The 12,567-nt window shown below is 41.2% G+C and overlaps 1 long non-coding RNA gene across 1 annotated transcript in view; it reads right to left on the reverse strand.

Annotated features, from left to right (window-relative positions):
* LOC138173154 (uncharacterized) overlaps positions 1-7,391 on the reverse strand; it is a 30,003-nt gene extending 22,612 nt beyond the window's left edge. Inside the window, exon 1 of the long non-coding RNA XR_011171340.1 lies at positions 7,229-7,391. This is a non-coding gene — a long non-coding RNA (uncharacterized lncRNA). The remainder of the gene's footprint in view (positions 1-7,228) is intronic.
* Between the last annotated feature and the right edge of the window lie 5,176 nt (positions 7,392-12,567).

The following is a 12,567-nucleotide window of genomic DNA, read 5'->3' on the forward strand; positions in this document are numbered from 1 at the left end:
ATCAATTGAGGAATGACTAAACAAGCTATGATATATGATTGTGATGGAATACTATTGTGCTATAAGAAATGATGAATGGTATGCTTTTAGAAAAACCTGGGAAGTTTTATATAAACTGACACAAAACAAAGTGAGTAGAACCAGAAGAACATGGTAAGAGGTAATACAAATACTACCATGATGATCAGTTTGAAATATTTAGCTATGCTAACCAATACAATAATTCAAAATAGTTCCTAAAGACTATGCTATCCACCTTCAGAGAGAGAAATGATAAACTCTAAATGCAGGTTAAAGCAGACTTTTTTCACTTTCTTTATTTTTCGCATTTTTATGAAACATGGTTAATATGGAAATATGTTTTGTATATATATATGATATATAATCTATATGTGTTTATATAATCTATATCATATTGCTTGCCTTCTCAACAGTGGGAGAGAGGCAGGTGGTAGGGAGAGAATTTATAACTCAAAATTTTAAAAAATAAATGTTAAAAATGTTAATGTAATTGGGAAATATTTAATTAGATAAATGAAAATAAAGTTCAAAAGAGGAGAGATTAGCCTGATACTTCAGAAGAAAAAAAATAAGAGGAGGAAGAAGGCCTAAAGCACAGAATATATACCATGTGGTGGAACGGACAGCCCATTCCATGAATCTGGTCCGTCAGGACATAGATCTTGAAGGGCTACAAGGGCTCCAGCAGACAAACAATGAGATGGCTCATAATTAGGAGGATGTGATGGGCTGCATCATACCTTGGAAATTTTACAGAGCTCTCAACAATCCCAAATTGTGAGGAGCAGAACCCAGATAGTGGGGGAAAGGCAAAGACTCATGTAAGCTCTCCCAAAAACCCTTCAAAAAGACTTTAAATGATGCCTCAAAACAAATTCTGTAGTAGCAGACCCCACAAAAGGATGGGTTGAAATGATTTTCCAGCCCAGGAAAACTTAGAAGGTCAGCAGGAAAGGTCTGTTGCACCAAGGTAAGAGTGGAATGCAGGTAAGCACACCCCAGCAAACCAGGAACAGGCTGTGGGAGCAATTGAATCCATGGAAACAGTGGCACTTCCTGGACCTCTTGGCCCACAGACAGCAAGGGAGTCAGACAACTGGTCAGAATAAGATTACAGGAGTCCTTTTGCTAGCACTGAGGCAGGACTCTGTTGCGTTGCCCATATGTGAATCTGTGTTGCAGTCCTAGGTCTCAATCCCAGGGCAAGGATGAGCACTAGCATGCCAGAACTTGCTGCTACAGAGGGGCTAGGACCCTGGTCACAGTTCCAGAGCAGAAAAGTGTTTATGGTCACTCACAGGAGCACAGACCAGGAACGTAGTAAACCCCTGTCCCTAAATCATACCTCCTCAGATGAACTGAAAGCTTACAGGTCCACAGAATTATCTCTGAAAACAGCTGCACAAAATACCTGAAGCTTGGAACAGTGCCCCCTCCACTCCAGAAGCACAATCCCACTTTAGCATAGAGTTAAAAAGAAATAGGCTGGGAAATTGAGCAAACAGCAGAAAAAAGTTCCTGAAATAGTTACTATGGTGACAAGGAAGATCAAAACACAAATTCAGAAGAAGACAACAAAGTCAAAACTGCTGCAGGCAAGGCCATGAAAAGAGCAGATTGACTAATATGACTGAAAAGGAAAATGACAAATGTTGGAGGGAATGTGAGAAAAAAGAGACATTAATGCTCTGCTGGTGAAGTGATAATACTAAATCAACCATTTTGCAGGGTGATCTGAAACTGTACCTGAAGGGTTATAGCCATACATACCTTCTGACCAGACAACACCACCTCTAGGTGTTGTATCCCAAAAAGATGAAAAGCAGAAAGGAAAAGGACCCATAGGTACAAAGGTATTTTAGTAGCTCTTTTAGTGGTGGCAAAAATCAAGGGGATGCCCAGCATTGGGGAATGGCTGAGCAAGCTGTGGTAGGTGATTATGATGGAATACTATTGTTCTATAAGAAATGATGATCAGGATACTCAGAAAAGACTTAAAAGGCTTTCATGAGCTAGAAAGAGTGACATGAACTGATGCAAAGTGAAATGAGCAGAACCAGGAGAACATTGTAGAAAGTAAGAGCAATATTGTATGACGATCAGTTGTGAATGACTTAGCTATTCTCTGATCCAAGACAATTCTGAAGGATTTATGATAAAAAAAATGCTATCCATCTCCCAAGAAAGAATTGATGTAGTCTGAATGTAGATCAGAGCATACTTTTTCTTTACTTTCTTTATTTTTCTTAGGGTTTTTTGTTTGTTTTCTTTCACAACATGACTAACATGGACATATGTTTTCCATGACTGCACATGTATAACCTATATCAAATTGCTTGCCTTCTCAACGGGGGCCGGGGGGGAGAGGGAGGAATGGAGGAAGGGAGAGAATATGGACCTCAAATTTTTTTGAAATGTTAAAAATTGTTTTTACAGGTAATTGGGGGAAATAAAATATTTGCTTAAAAATTAAATTTCATCTATTAAAAGTAGCAAACTTCTAGACTACAAGATAATAATAGTCCCAAATTGAACCCTATCACAAAAATCTCTCTTGGAAACATCTCTATTTTCCCAATTCTGCTACTGGGTGAATTCTGCTTTTCTCACACGTGTGCTTCTAACTTTACAGACTTCAACCCCATGCCTCAAAGCAGGTACCTCCCCCCACCATTCTTTTCCATCTCGTTTTTGTGTGTTTCTCCCCCATTACACTTTAAATTCCTTAAAGGCAGGGACCTTTTTTGCTTATTTATTTCACTGTTGCTTAAAACATAGTAAGTGCCTAATAAATGCTTGTTGCCTATTAGTCTGGTAAGCAGAAAACAATTTCCAAAGAATCCACATTTCCAGTAACCCAATGAACCAATGGAAAAATCTATGCTGGATCTAAATAGGATGTGACATATTACCAACCACGACTTGCACACAATAAGCCATGTAAAAAATATCATGTATGACAAATGTTATTAGAAAAGGCGATGGGTCGGTCACATAGCAGATTTGAGGGAAGCGAGATAGAAAACCCAGATGCTGCCATGGTATCAGTGAAATGTCAGAAGGCTTAGAGGAAGACCTCTAGTATGTTGGGTTCATCTTCTCTAGAAGATTTATAAGTGGACCTGGATAAGAATTGCATAAGGTAAGGAGAGGAGGGTTGAGGAGAAAAGAACCTACTTAAGAGAAAAAAAATCTACTTGAGAGAAAATAATCCTTATTTGGAGGATATCAGGGATGTAAGGAAGAACTGGAGAAAGCCCACAGCTAAACAAAGTAATTTTATTTTTAATAGCTGATGGATTACGTGTCTCCCATATGTTATCAATCCCAGCCTCTTATAAGAAGTTCCCATCAGAAAAAAAAAGAACTACCCATCCAAGAATGGCCTCCCGGCATGAGGGGGAGGTTACTCCTCTTTCCTCAGAATCCTGCAGCCTTTCTAGCTCGCTGGGTTAGATCTGTAGGGAAATATTTGCAATATCCTAACTTCTTCTTTCAATTCAGTTCCTCAAGCACTTACACACTAACATCCAGGGTATTTAGTAAGGGAGGGATGTAGGGGGTGACACTTGTGCTGTGCTTTGAAGGAAACTAGGGATTTTACCAAGTTGAGATAAAGAGAGAGCGCTTCCTAGGCACATGGGACAACCTCTACAAAAGCTCAGAGGTTGGAGATGGAGCGTCATCCATGAGGAAGAGCAAGGGGCCAGCTTGAGCTTGTCCAGTTTCATTGACCCTGACTTTGGCCTCCCTATTGCTGTCTTGCCAATGAACCCTTCATGAGGGTACGTGACCCCATTCTTTGCCTATCATGGATCTGATTTAGAAAAACTGGTGCAGATTGTCTCTGTGTTATATGGTGCCTCCCTTTGCGGCTGACTCCTTTTTACTCTGTTGATTCCCCATGGTCACCACCACTTCAACACTGCTTTTGAACATATTTTGTATCTAATTATCTGTGTGAACATTGTAAGCACCTTGAGGGCAAGGACTCTTCAGTCTTGGTCTCTGTCTCTCCAGCACCCAGCCCAGTGGACAGAGCACTGGATTCAGCATTCCCATTTCACCTTTACAAACACTTCTTATCTGGGTGACCTTTGTCAAGTGATGCAATCTCCCTGGGCCTCAGTTTCCTCACCTGTAACAGGAGGGGATTAGGCTAGAAAGACTCTGAGGTCCCTTCCAGTTGAAAAAAATATGATCTAATGTTATGAATTTTATACATGAGCCACACTGCATATTTTGTAAAAAGAAGCATGTTGGGGGGAGGCAAGAAGGAAGAGCAAACAGTAAGAGTGCATAGCACCTTCCCCTTAAAATGGAAATCACTGGTCCACCTTTGATCACTGCCTTCAATCCTCCTCGCAGCTCTGCTTTCTTCTGAGTTTAATTAGCTAACTTTAAGACATGAAAATCTAGGAACAAGTGTCCAATACACTTCTGAGAAGAATTTGTATTCCAGCTGTTGCAAATTTTGTTAGATTTTTCATGAGGAATGTTGTTGCAGGGCATTGAATAAACCAAGACAACTCAAGGGGTTTATAGCAGATTTTTAAAAATCATTTATCTCGGGGCAGAGGACCTGATCTCAAATCCAGTCTTAGACACTTGACACATTAGCCGTGTGACTTTGGGCAAGTCACTTAACCCCAAATGCCCTCCAAAAAGGAAAAAAAAAACATTTATCCCAATTGTTCATATTTTTCACATTTCAAATCTGGTTATTTCAGATGCAATGGAAACATCAGAAGTAATTTTTTGATGAATGGGACTTTTAAATAGCTGGGCTACATTTTTAGAAATAAACTGTATTGGGGCGACTAGGTGGAACAGTGAATAGAACACTGACTCTGGAGTCAGGAGGACCTGGGTTCAGATCCAGCCCCAAACACTTAACACACACACACCTAGCTGTGTGACCTTGGGCAAGTCACTTAACCCCAATTGCCCTCCAAAAAGAAAAAAAAAAAGAAGTAAACTATTTTTTCAATCAGGTAAAAACAAGATGGTGGACAAGAGAGGTACTGATTGCTTTGGCTCCTGATCTTATTATTTTATATTATTGTCTTATTAATTATCTTTAAAATATTATGTAATTAAATTATATTATATTTTTAAATTTATAAACTTACAACATCAATGTATTCTACACCATATCACCCTGAAGTGTTCTTTTTTGAAGATGAGTATTTTTATTTTTTATAATTGTATATCTTTTTTTAATATAGCAATCAACAAATGTTTTAATATAGAAATTCTTCCTTTTTTTTCTTTCTCTCTTTCCCTCCTTCCTTCTATATTTCTTCCCATTTCTTTCTTTCTTCTCTTCTTTCTTTCACCATCAAATCAAAATAAGATAAATTTGCAAAACCCTCAGCCCAGTGCCTGGTAAGTAGTGGGTACTATATAAATTTGGGTTATTGTTACTGTCATTATTTCTACTATTTATAGTGAGGCTAATAATTCCTACCCAGTCCTCCTATAAATTCTTCATAGACATCTTGCTCTGGACATGTCAACATTTTATGAGTAGTGAAGCCCCACTGAGCTGATCCATCTGTTACCCTTGTATTGACCAAAGGACCAAACCAGCCTCCATTTTCCAATCCAACATGACCTTAAACATAGCCTTTGCCTCTTTTCTTTCACACAAGTTGTCACTGGTGCCCTGGGTCTCATCATTGCTCTTTGGGTAATCACAAGTCAAGTGCTTTAGGGACTGTAGCATTCTATGATTCCCTACCATCCAGCACTATCAAGAGAATATTGGTATTAAATGGGTAGATTTTTGCATCTGAGATCACTGAATACACTACAAAAGTTCCCAAAGCAATCTAACCCACTGTCTTAAAACTATTCAATTCCAGTCCTAATTCAGCACAGATTTTTGGTGTCTAGTCATAAATCATTCCGCAAACATTGATTAAGCACTTACTGCATGCTAGACACTGAACTAGGTATTAGAGACAGACAAAAGTGAAATAATCCCTGCCCTCAAACACTTTGGATAGTCCTGGAGAGACACAGCATAACTTTGTGTCTGTGAGGGATTGTAAATGGTGGAAAGAGTTTATCCTGAACTGCAGCAAGGAAGTAGTAGCCCTACTCTCTCTGTCTGCCCCACCCTTGGAACACCCGAGTAGTCAGTCTTTTCAAGCCACACCCCTTCTTTTTCCCATCAGGAATATCTTTTTTTCTAGTCTTACTTCCACCCAGTGGAAGGGTTGTTCTTCTAGATAGCTAGGCAGACCAATGCATGGAGATCTGGCCAAGAAGACCTGAGTTCAAATCCTGCCTCAGCATCTGTGTGACCCTGGACAAGTCACTTGACCTCTGACTGCCTCATTTTCCTCATCTATAAAATAAGGGGATTGAATTCCACCTCTATGGGCCCTTACAGCTCTAATGCTATGATCCCTTGATCATGCAAAGAGAAGACAAGGGTCAGAAAATGCCTCTAGAGAGAAAACTCCTTCCCTAAATACCTCCTACCACTGAGACCTGTGTAATCATGGCTCGCTCAGGCTGTGACTGAGATCAGACATCTGTCCTCATATACTATTCTTCCTGATTTGAGGAAGTTATAGAATATAACTTATATATATGTTAAGATTCTCTTTCATCCAGCTCCAGAGCTGCAGGCAAGAAGAGATTGACCATTTTGTGGGCACAAATGTGCCCTGTCAGTCACCTCATCAAGAGTCACCTCTTGTTCTTCCCATTCCGAAGAATGAAAGGCACACAAACCAGTGACTGCTATGATGGACCACACTTTCATCAATACTAAAGGGGCACAAGTGTGGAAAGTGTGAGAGACAAGATAAACTTTGGAGCTCACACATTCTCACCAGGCCAGGGCAGGAGGAGAGAAAGGCCAAGTAAATAAGTGTCTGGAATCAGGTCCTTTCATTTAAATTCAATTCACATGACAATTAGCTCTAGGTGTTGCTGGGTTGGGACATGAGCCTATGGGTCACAATTATGTTTAATTTTCATTATGACCATTTTCCCCATCACTTTCTTAAGTCTAGACAATCAGTAAAACAACAAATCAGGCCCCAATTTGTAACATTTGCCATTTTCTGAGGTTTAAATACACTGAAAAATTTAATAATCAGCACTACTTAACTCTTTTGGCATGGCTTCAATAACACCCCTTGATCCCCTGGATAGAAACTTCAACCACTACTGGTCTGCATTCACATACCTCTTTTGGGGGACCCAGGCTCCTCCAGGGGGCACAGTTTGTAAACAGGGTGTTATAACCACTCAGATGTCAACCATCACACCTTAGAATGTCTGTTCATCTAATTCTTGGAAATTGCTGAGATGTTTCTATGAAATTTTAAATATACATACATATGTATATATAAAACCATTTAAACATGTCCAGCCAATACTGTGAGTAGTTTAACCCTGCTATGAAGGATGGGCCAATGAAAACAAGAATTTGTGGGGCCAGGATGAGAGGCTGGGACTGAGGGTGGGGCATGGTTACAGCTTTCATATTTTTTTTGTCTTTAAGTTATTACAGATGGCTCCATATTAATAGCATAGTAAAGAATTCCCTTGTGAATAACCTCCTCTGTTGTAGAACTTCTAGGTTTCATCATGGTGTGGAGAAAACTCTCACTTCTTTTTTTAAGATACAGGTTAAATTTATTATGAATTTAAGAATAAAAACAAGTCATGACCAATAAAAGAGTGGCAGTTTAATGTACATTCCTCCTTTTCTTTTTATTAAATGTGTTTGTTTACTTTTAGTTTACAAGATTCAATTCCACAATCCCTTGAGTTTCAAATTTTCTCCCCTGCCCTCTCTTCTCTGCCCCCCCACCACATGGCAGCACGCAATCAAGTATAGAATCTGCAAATACTTTCACATTAGACGTTAGTCAGGTTGTAAAGGATTGTAACTGATGGAATGAACAATGGGAAAGAGGAAACAAAACCAAACAAGAAAAAAGAAAGGGAGCAGATAGTTTGCTTCAGTTTGCATTCAAACTCTGTTCTTTCTGGTTCTTTCTCTGAATGTAGACATCTCCTTCCATTATGAGTCTTCTGGAGTTGTCTTATAACCTTGCATTGCTGAGAAGAGTCCAGTCTATCAAAGTTGGTTGTCACACATACATTGTGTCTGTAATTATGTACAAATTTCTCCTGATTCTGCTCTTCTCACTCCATATCAGTTTGTATAAGTCTCTTCAGGTAAATATGAAGTCCATCTGCTCCTCATTTCTTATAGCACAATAGTATTCCATTACATTCATATACCACAACTTGTTTAGCCATTCCCCAGTTGATGGGCATCCCCTTAACTTCCAATTCTTTGCCACCACAAAAGAGCTACAATAAATATTTTTGTACATATGGGTCTTCTTCCCACTTCTATGATCTCTTTGGAATACAACCCTAGAAGTGGTATTGCTGAGTCAAAGGGTATGCAATTATTTATAGCCCTTTGGGCATAGTTCCAGATTGCTCTACAGAATGGTTGGATCAGTTCACAACTCCACCAATAATGCATTAGTATTTCAATTTTTTCACATTCTCTCCAGCACTTGTCACTTTCCTGTTTTGTCATCTTAACTGATCTGACCAGTAAGATGAGGTACCTCAGAGCTGAAAAACTCTCACTTCTTAAAGGATAAACCAATGAAGTTTGTGCAAATCATTTGAACCACTCTACTCTACCCACTTGATAAAACTATGATCAAAAAATGACAAAATTCAGTGGTGGCAGGTCTGTGGCCAAAGAGGCTACTTTATTAGTGGAGGGGCAAAATGGTCAAAATCCTTTTTGTGAAGCGATTTGACAATATATAATTTGGCAGCAACTTTACAGCTTTAGTTTGGCATCTCCCATGCCACTGTGAAGGCCACTGCGAAGATGCTTGGTGATGGAGAGTATTCCATTGTCTGAGGATCACTCAAGCTCTGTCCAGAGACACTCATTAAAACATCGACCATAGGGTGGTGAATTTCTCATCCATAGCAACTCTCAAAGGCAATAGAGTGGTTGAGGGTTGGGTGGGTGGAGAAATGAAATGAAATGAAGCTTTTTGAAGTTGGAAATTATTTATAAAGTACCCCTACCCCCCACTATCATCTTCTCCACCATGCTCAGCACAATGGCTCTCCCCATTTGGGATAATATCAAGAACTCATTCTACTGAATTTAACTTTTAGAATCTTATAGATATGATCCATCCCATAGCTCCACCCAGAGAGGTTTCCGCTGCATTTTTTCCCTGACAAGAGAAAGGAAACAATTTCAGAAAATTGGAAACATATGTCTCTCCATTCAGTGACACAGTCAGAAATACCCTGCACACAAACAAATTCTCTTTTGCCCCTGCAGGACCTAGCCTTGCCTGGACCCGTGGCCTTCACAGGACCTCCACGAGCCCCAGAATTGCCCATCTTCCTCTCTATCATGAGAATTGCAGGGTTTTGGGTAGTGGTGGTTTTTGTCCCTCAGGGTTCACTCATGCTCTGGACCCACATGGCTCTTGTTAGTGGTCACACACTCACTCTAAACTTTACGCTTGTCACATGCTCTTTGATTTTATTTTCCTCTTTGTGGGAATGGAAAAACATCACAATGATTTTCAAAATATGAAGAAAAAAGATATGCTTCTCCTTCAGTAATGAAAAATAACTGTCATCTCCAGAGAGGGCCAGAGCCCTGACTAGGATGTCACAGGGATGGGGCAGGTGGCAGAAAATGCTGTAATGATGTAAAGAAGGGAGGTAGAGTAGGGCAGGCCTGGCCAAGCCTGGCCTTCTGCATGCCCCAAGCAGATCTGCTCAGGCAGTTCTCTGTCTGCCCCTCTTTGCCTCTGTTCTCCATCTCCACCAATGTCCCATGCACACCTTCCCCCAAGACGCAAAGTAAACTCACTTGGAGGTATGGAGAAAGGATGTTTTCTAGGTACATGGTGATGATGATTTTTCTGGAGGTGTAGAGAATGTGACCTGGGGACAATCCAATAGATCTCCCTAGACCTAGATACTAATAGTGAGAGAGAAGGTGAATTGTTAATGGGATAAAATGGTAAAGTTGAGACTTTTCTAAAGCCTTAAGGATAAAGCCAGAGGTCTGGAAAAACAGCCTCCCAGGAAGAATGGTTTGAAATTTGTGCATTGGGAGACATGGATTGTGTACAGTTCTTGTACTGGGCAGGATGGAAGGAAGGAAGGAAGGAAGGAAGGAAGGAAGGAAGGAAGGAAGGAAGGAAGGAAGGAAGGAAGGAAGGAAGGAGGTTAGGGGGGAAAGGAAAGGAAGAAAGGAAAGAAGGAAGGAAGGGGGAAAAGAATAAACTAATATGTACTGAACACTGTGCTAAGTGTTGGGGTTGCAAATAGAAGATAATCCTTCCATTTAAGGAATCCCCATTCGAACTGGGAAACAACACAGGTGAGAGAAAACAGATGCCAGGAAGGTAGAAAGGCTCAGAGTTACTGTGGGCACAGCTGAACAGAGGATGTCAAAGTGTGGGAGCTCTTGGGTTAAGTAGAGGTGTCTGCCCCACAAAATGATCCCAGAGTCAGAGCAGGGAGGGGATAAGAGGCAACAAGGCATTGTGGATAGGGTTTTGAACTTACATAAACTTAGATGTGAACTGGTTGTTTGACCCTGGGCAAGTCACTTAACCTCTCTCTGCCTCAATTTCCTTCTCTGCAAAGTGGGAGAGAGGGTGGGCCAGATGACCTTGAATGTCCATTTTGGCTCCAGTCTATGATTCTGTGACCCACATGTAGCTAGAATCTTAGAATTAGAAGGGACCACAAGAGCCATCTATTCCACCCCCCCTACCTGCCAAGATACCCCCAACATCCCAAAACTTCCCAAAGAAATATCCAGCCTTTGCTCAAAGACAACCAGTGAGGTGTTATGAGAATGGGAATCTAGAGATCTTCCCTGCCCTTGGCCCTTTGATAGGCTTACGTGACTCTGAGAACCTTCCCAGATCTGAAAATATGTTTGAAAATATATAACCCCTAATAAGCTGAATGTGGTCACCTGGAGCCTGTGGCAGCAGGCTTGTTTTTCAGGAAAGACCACATCTTGTTACTTTGTGATTGGGCAGTGGGTCAAGAGGGTTGTGACATTTTCTGAGCCAGGAGAAGGCCATATAAACCCTTATGTGAGGTTTTGCTTTGGGGCTCACTTTGAGAAGAGTTGTGTGATTTGACCAGATGAGACTCTGGGCAGCTGTTGAGCCCCCCAGCTTTGAAAACCCAGATGTTGGTGCTTCCCTCTCTAGTAACTGACTAGGTATGGATGTAATGGTCAGACAGCTGGAAGCCTGTCTGCTGATGTTTTTCTGTATGCTTGTAACCTCTGTATTCTCTGAAGTTCAGGGTGCTGACCTTTTTCCCCTGAACTAGGTAAATGACATGTGTTTGATTAAAGCAAGATTGTTAACCCATTTTGAGTTGCTTTCCTTTAGAAAAGCAGATCTAAGAACCTATGCTAGCAGCTATCCTGGGTAGGCTAGGGTGCTTGCTGCTACAGAGGGGAAGGTCACCACTTCCCCAGGCAGCCCACTCCCTCCCTTGGGGACAGCTCTCATTGTTAGAAAGACCATCTTTCTGTAACCTCCCCCCCTCACTCATGGTTCCACTCTCCAAAGCATCTTCTTCCCTATGATGGCCCTTCAAAGACTGTCTCCATATTTGCCTCTGTTTCCTTGTCTGCAAAATAAGAGGGAATATGGGTTGGATAACTGATCCATTCCCCTAAGCCCCCCATACTGAGATTCTTTGATTAGCTGGCCCCAAGCCTCTCCTCTTCGGGAAGGGGCCAATAAGGATGGAGATTCCAAGTAACATTTCTGGTTCTCAGTTCTTCTTGGCAACACTTGATTCTGCACCATTTTGAATGTGTTTGTGAATTTTATCCATCCCTTTACAGTGAAGAGACCCTTGCTGAACTGCCTTGGGTTTGAGAAAGAAAAAGGACAGAAGGGTATCTGGGATAGTGGCAACCATGAGAGGAGTCCTCCAAAAGGGAGAGAGAGCACACAAAGCCTGAGAGAGTTGCTGGGCTCCCAGCTCCTGGCCAAGGCAGATGAGCAAAGCTAAAGAAGGAACAGGTCTGAGATTGGGGGAGGGGTAGAGAAATTCTATGATCGTTCCTAGTTTGTGGCTCTATGTTATCCCCTGATACAGCTCCTTGGGTTCAAAAGGAGGACAGTTGGGATGTACAATGCTTAAACCAAATGGATGAATTTGTAATGATAAATTTCAGACAGGACAAATAGTACAAAATGGTAGAAATTTGGGCAAGGGGATTATCTCCAAGCTCCTCAAATTACAGCATAACTATTCTACCTATAAGTAACACTTCTGTGAGACTGGGGGAGGGACACTTGGGCCACATGATGTTTCTCCTCACCTCTTGCTTCAACCTGCTTGGATCTGGATTACAGTCTAGGGTGGAGGTCCTGGGGCATGTGTCCAGCTTGCCAGAGTGTGTTTAGGCCTCAGAGAGGGCACCCATCTAATACCTCCGGCAGCTGAGAAAACCCCAGCGTTTGG

Source organism: Petaurus breviceps, unplaced genomic scaffold (assembly GCF_028583685.1).
Source record: "Petaurus breviceps papuanus isolate PSGF00001 unplaced genomic scaffold, PetGlider_PUasm1.0 567, whole genome shotgun sequence".
Taxonomy (NCBI): domain Eukaryota; kingdom Metazoa; phylum Chordata; class Mammalia; order Diprotodontia; family Petauridae; genus Petaurus; species Petaurus breviceps.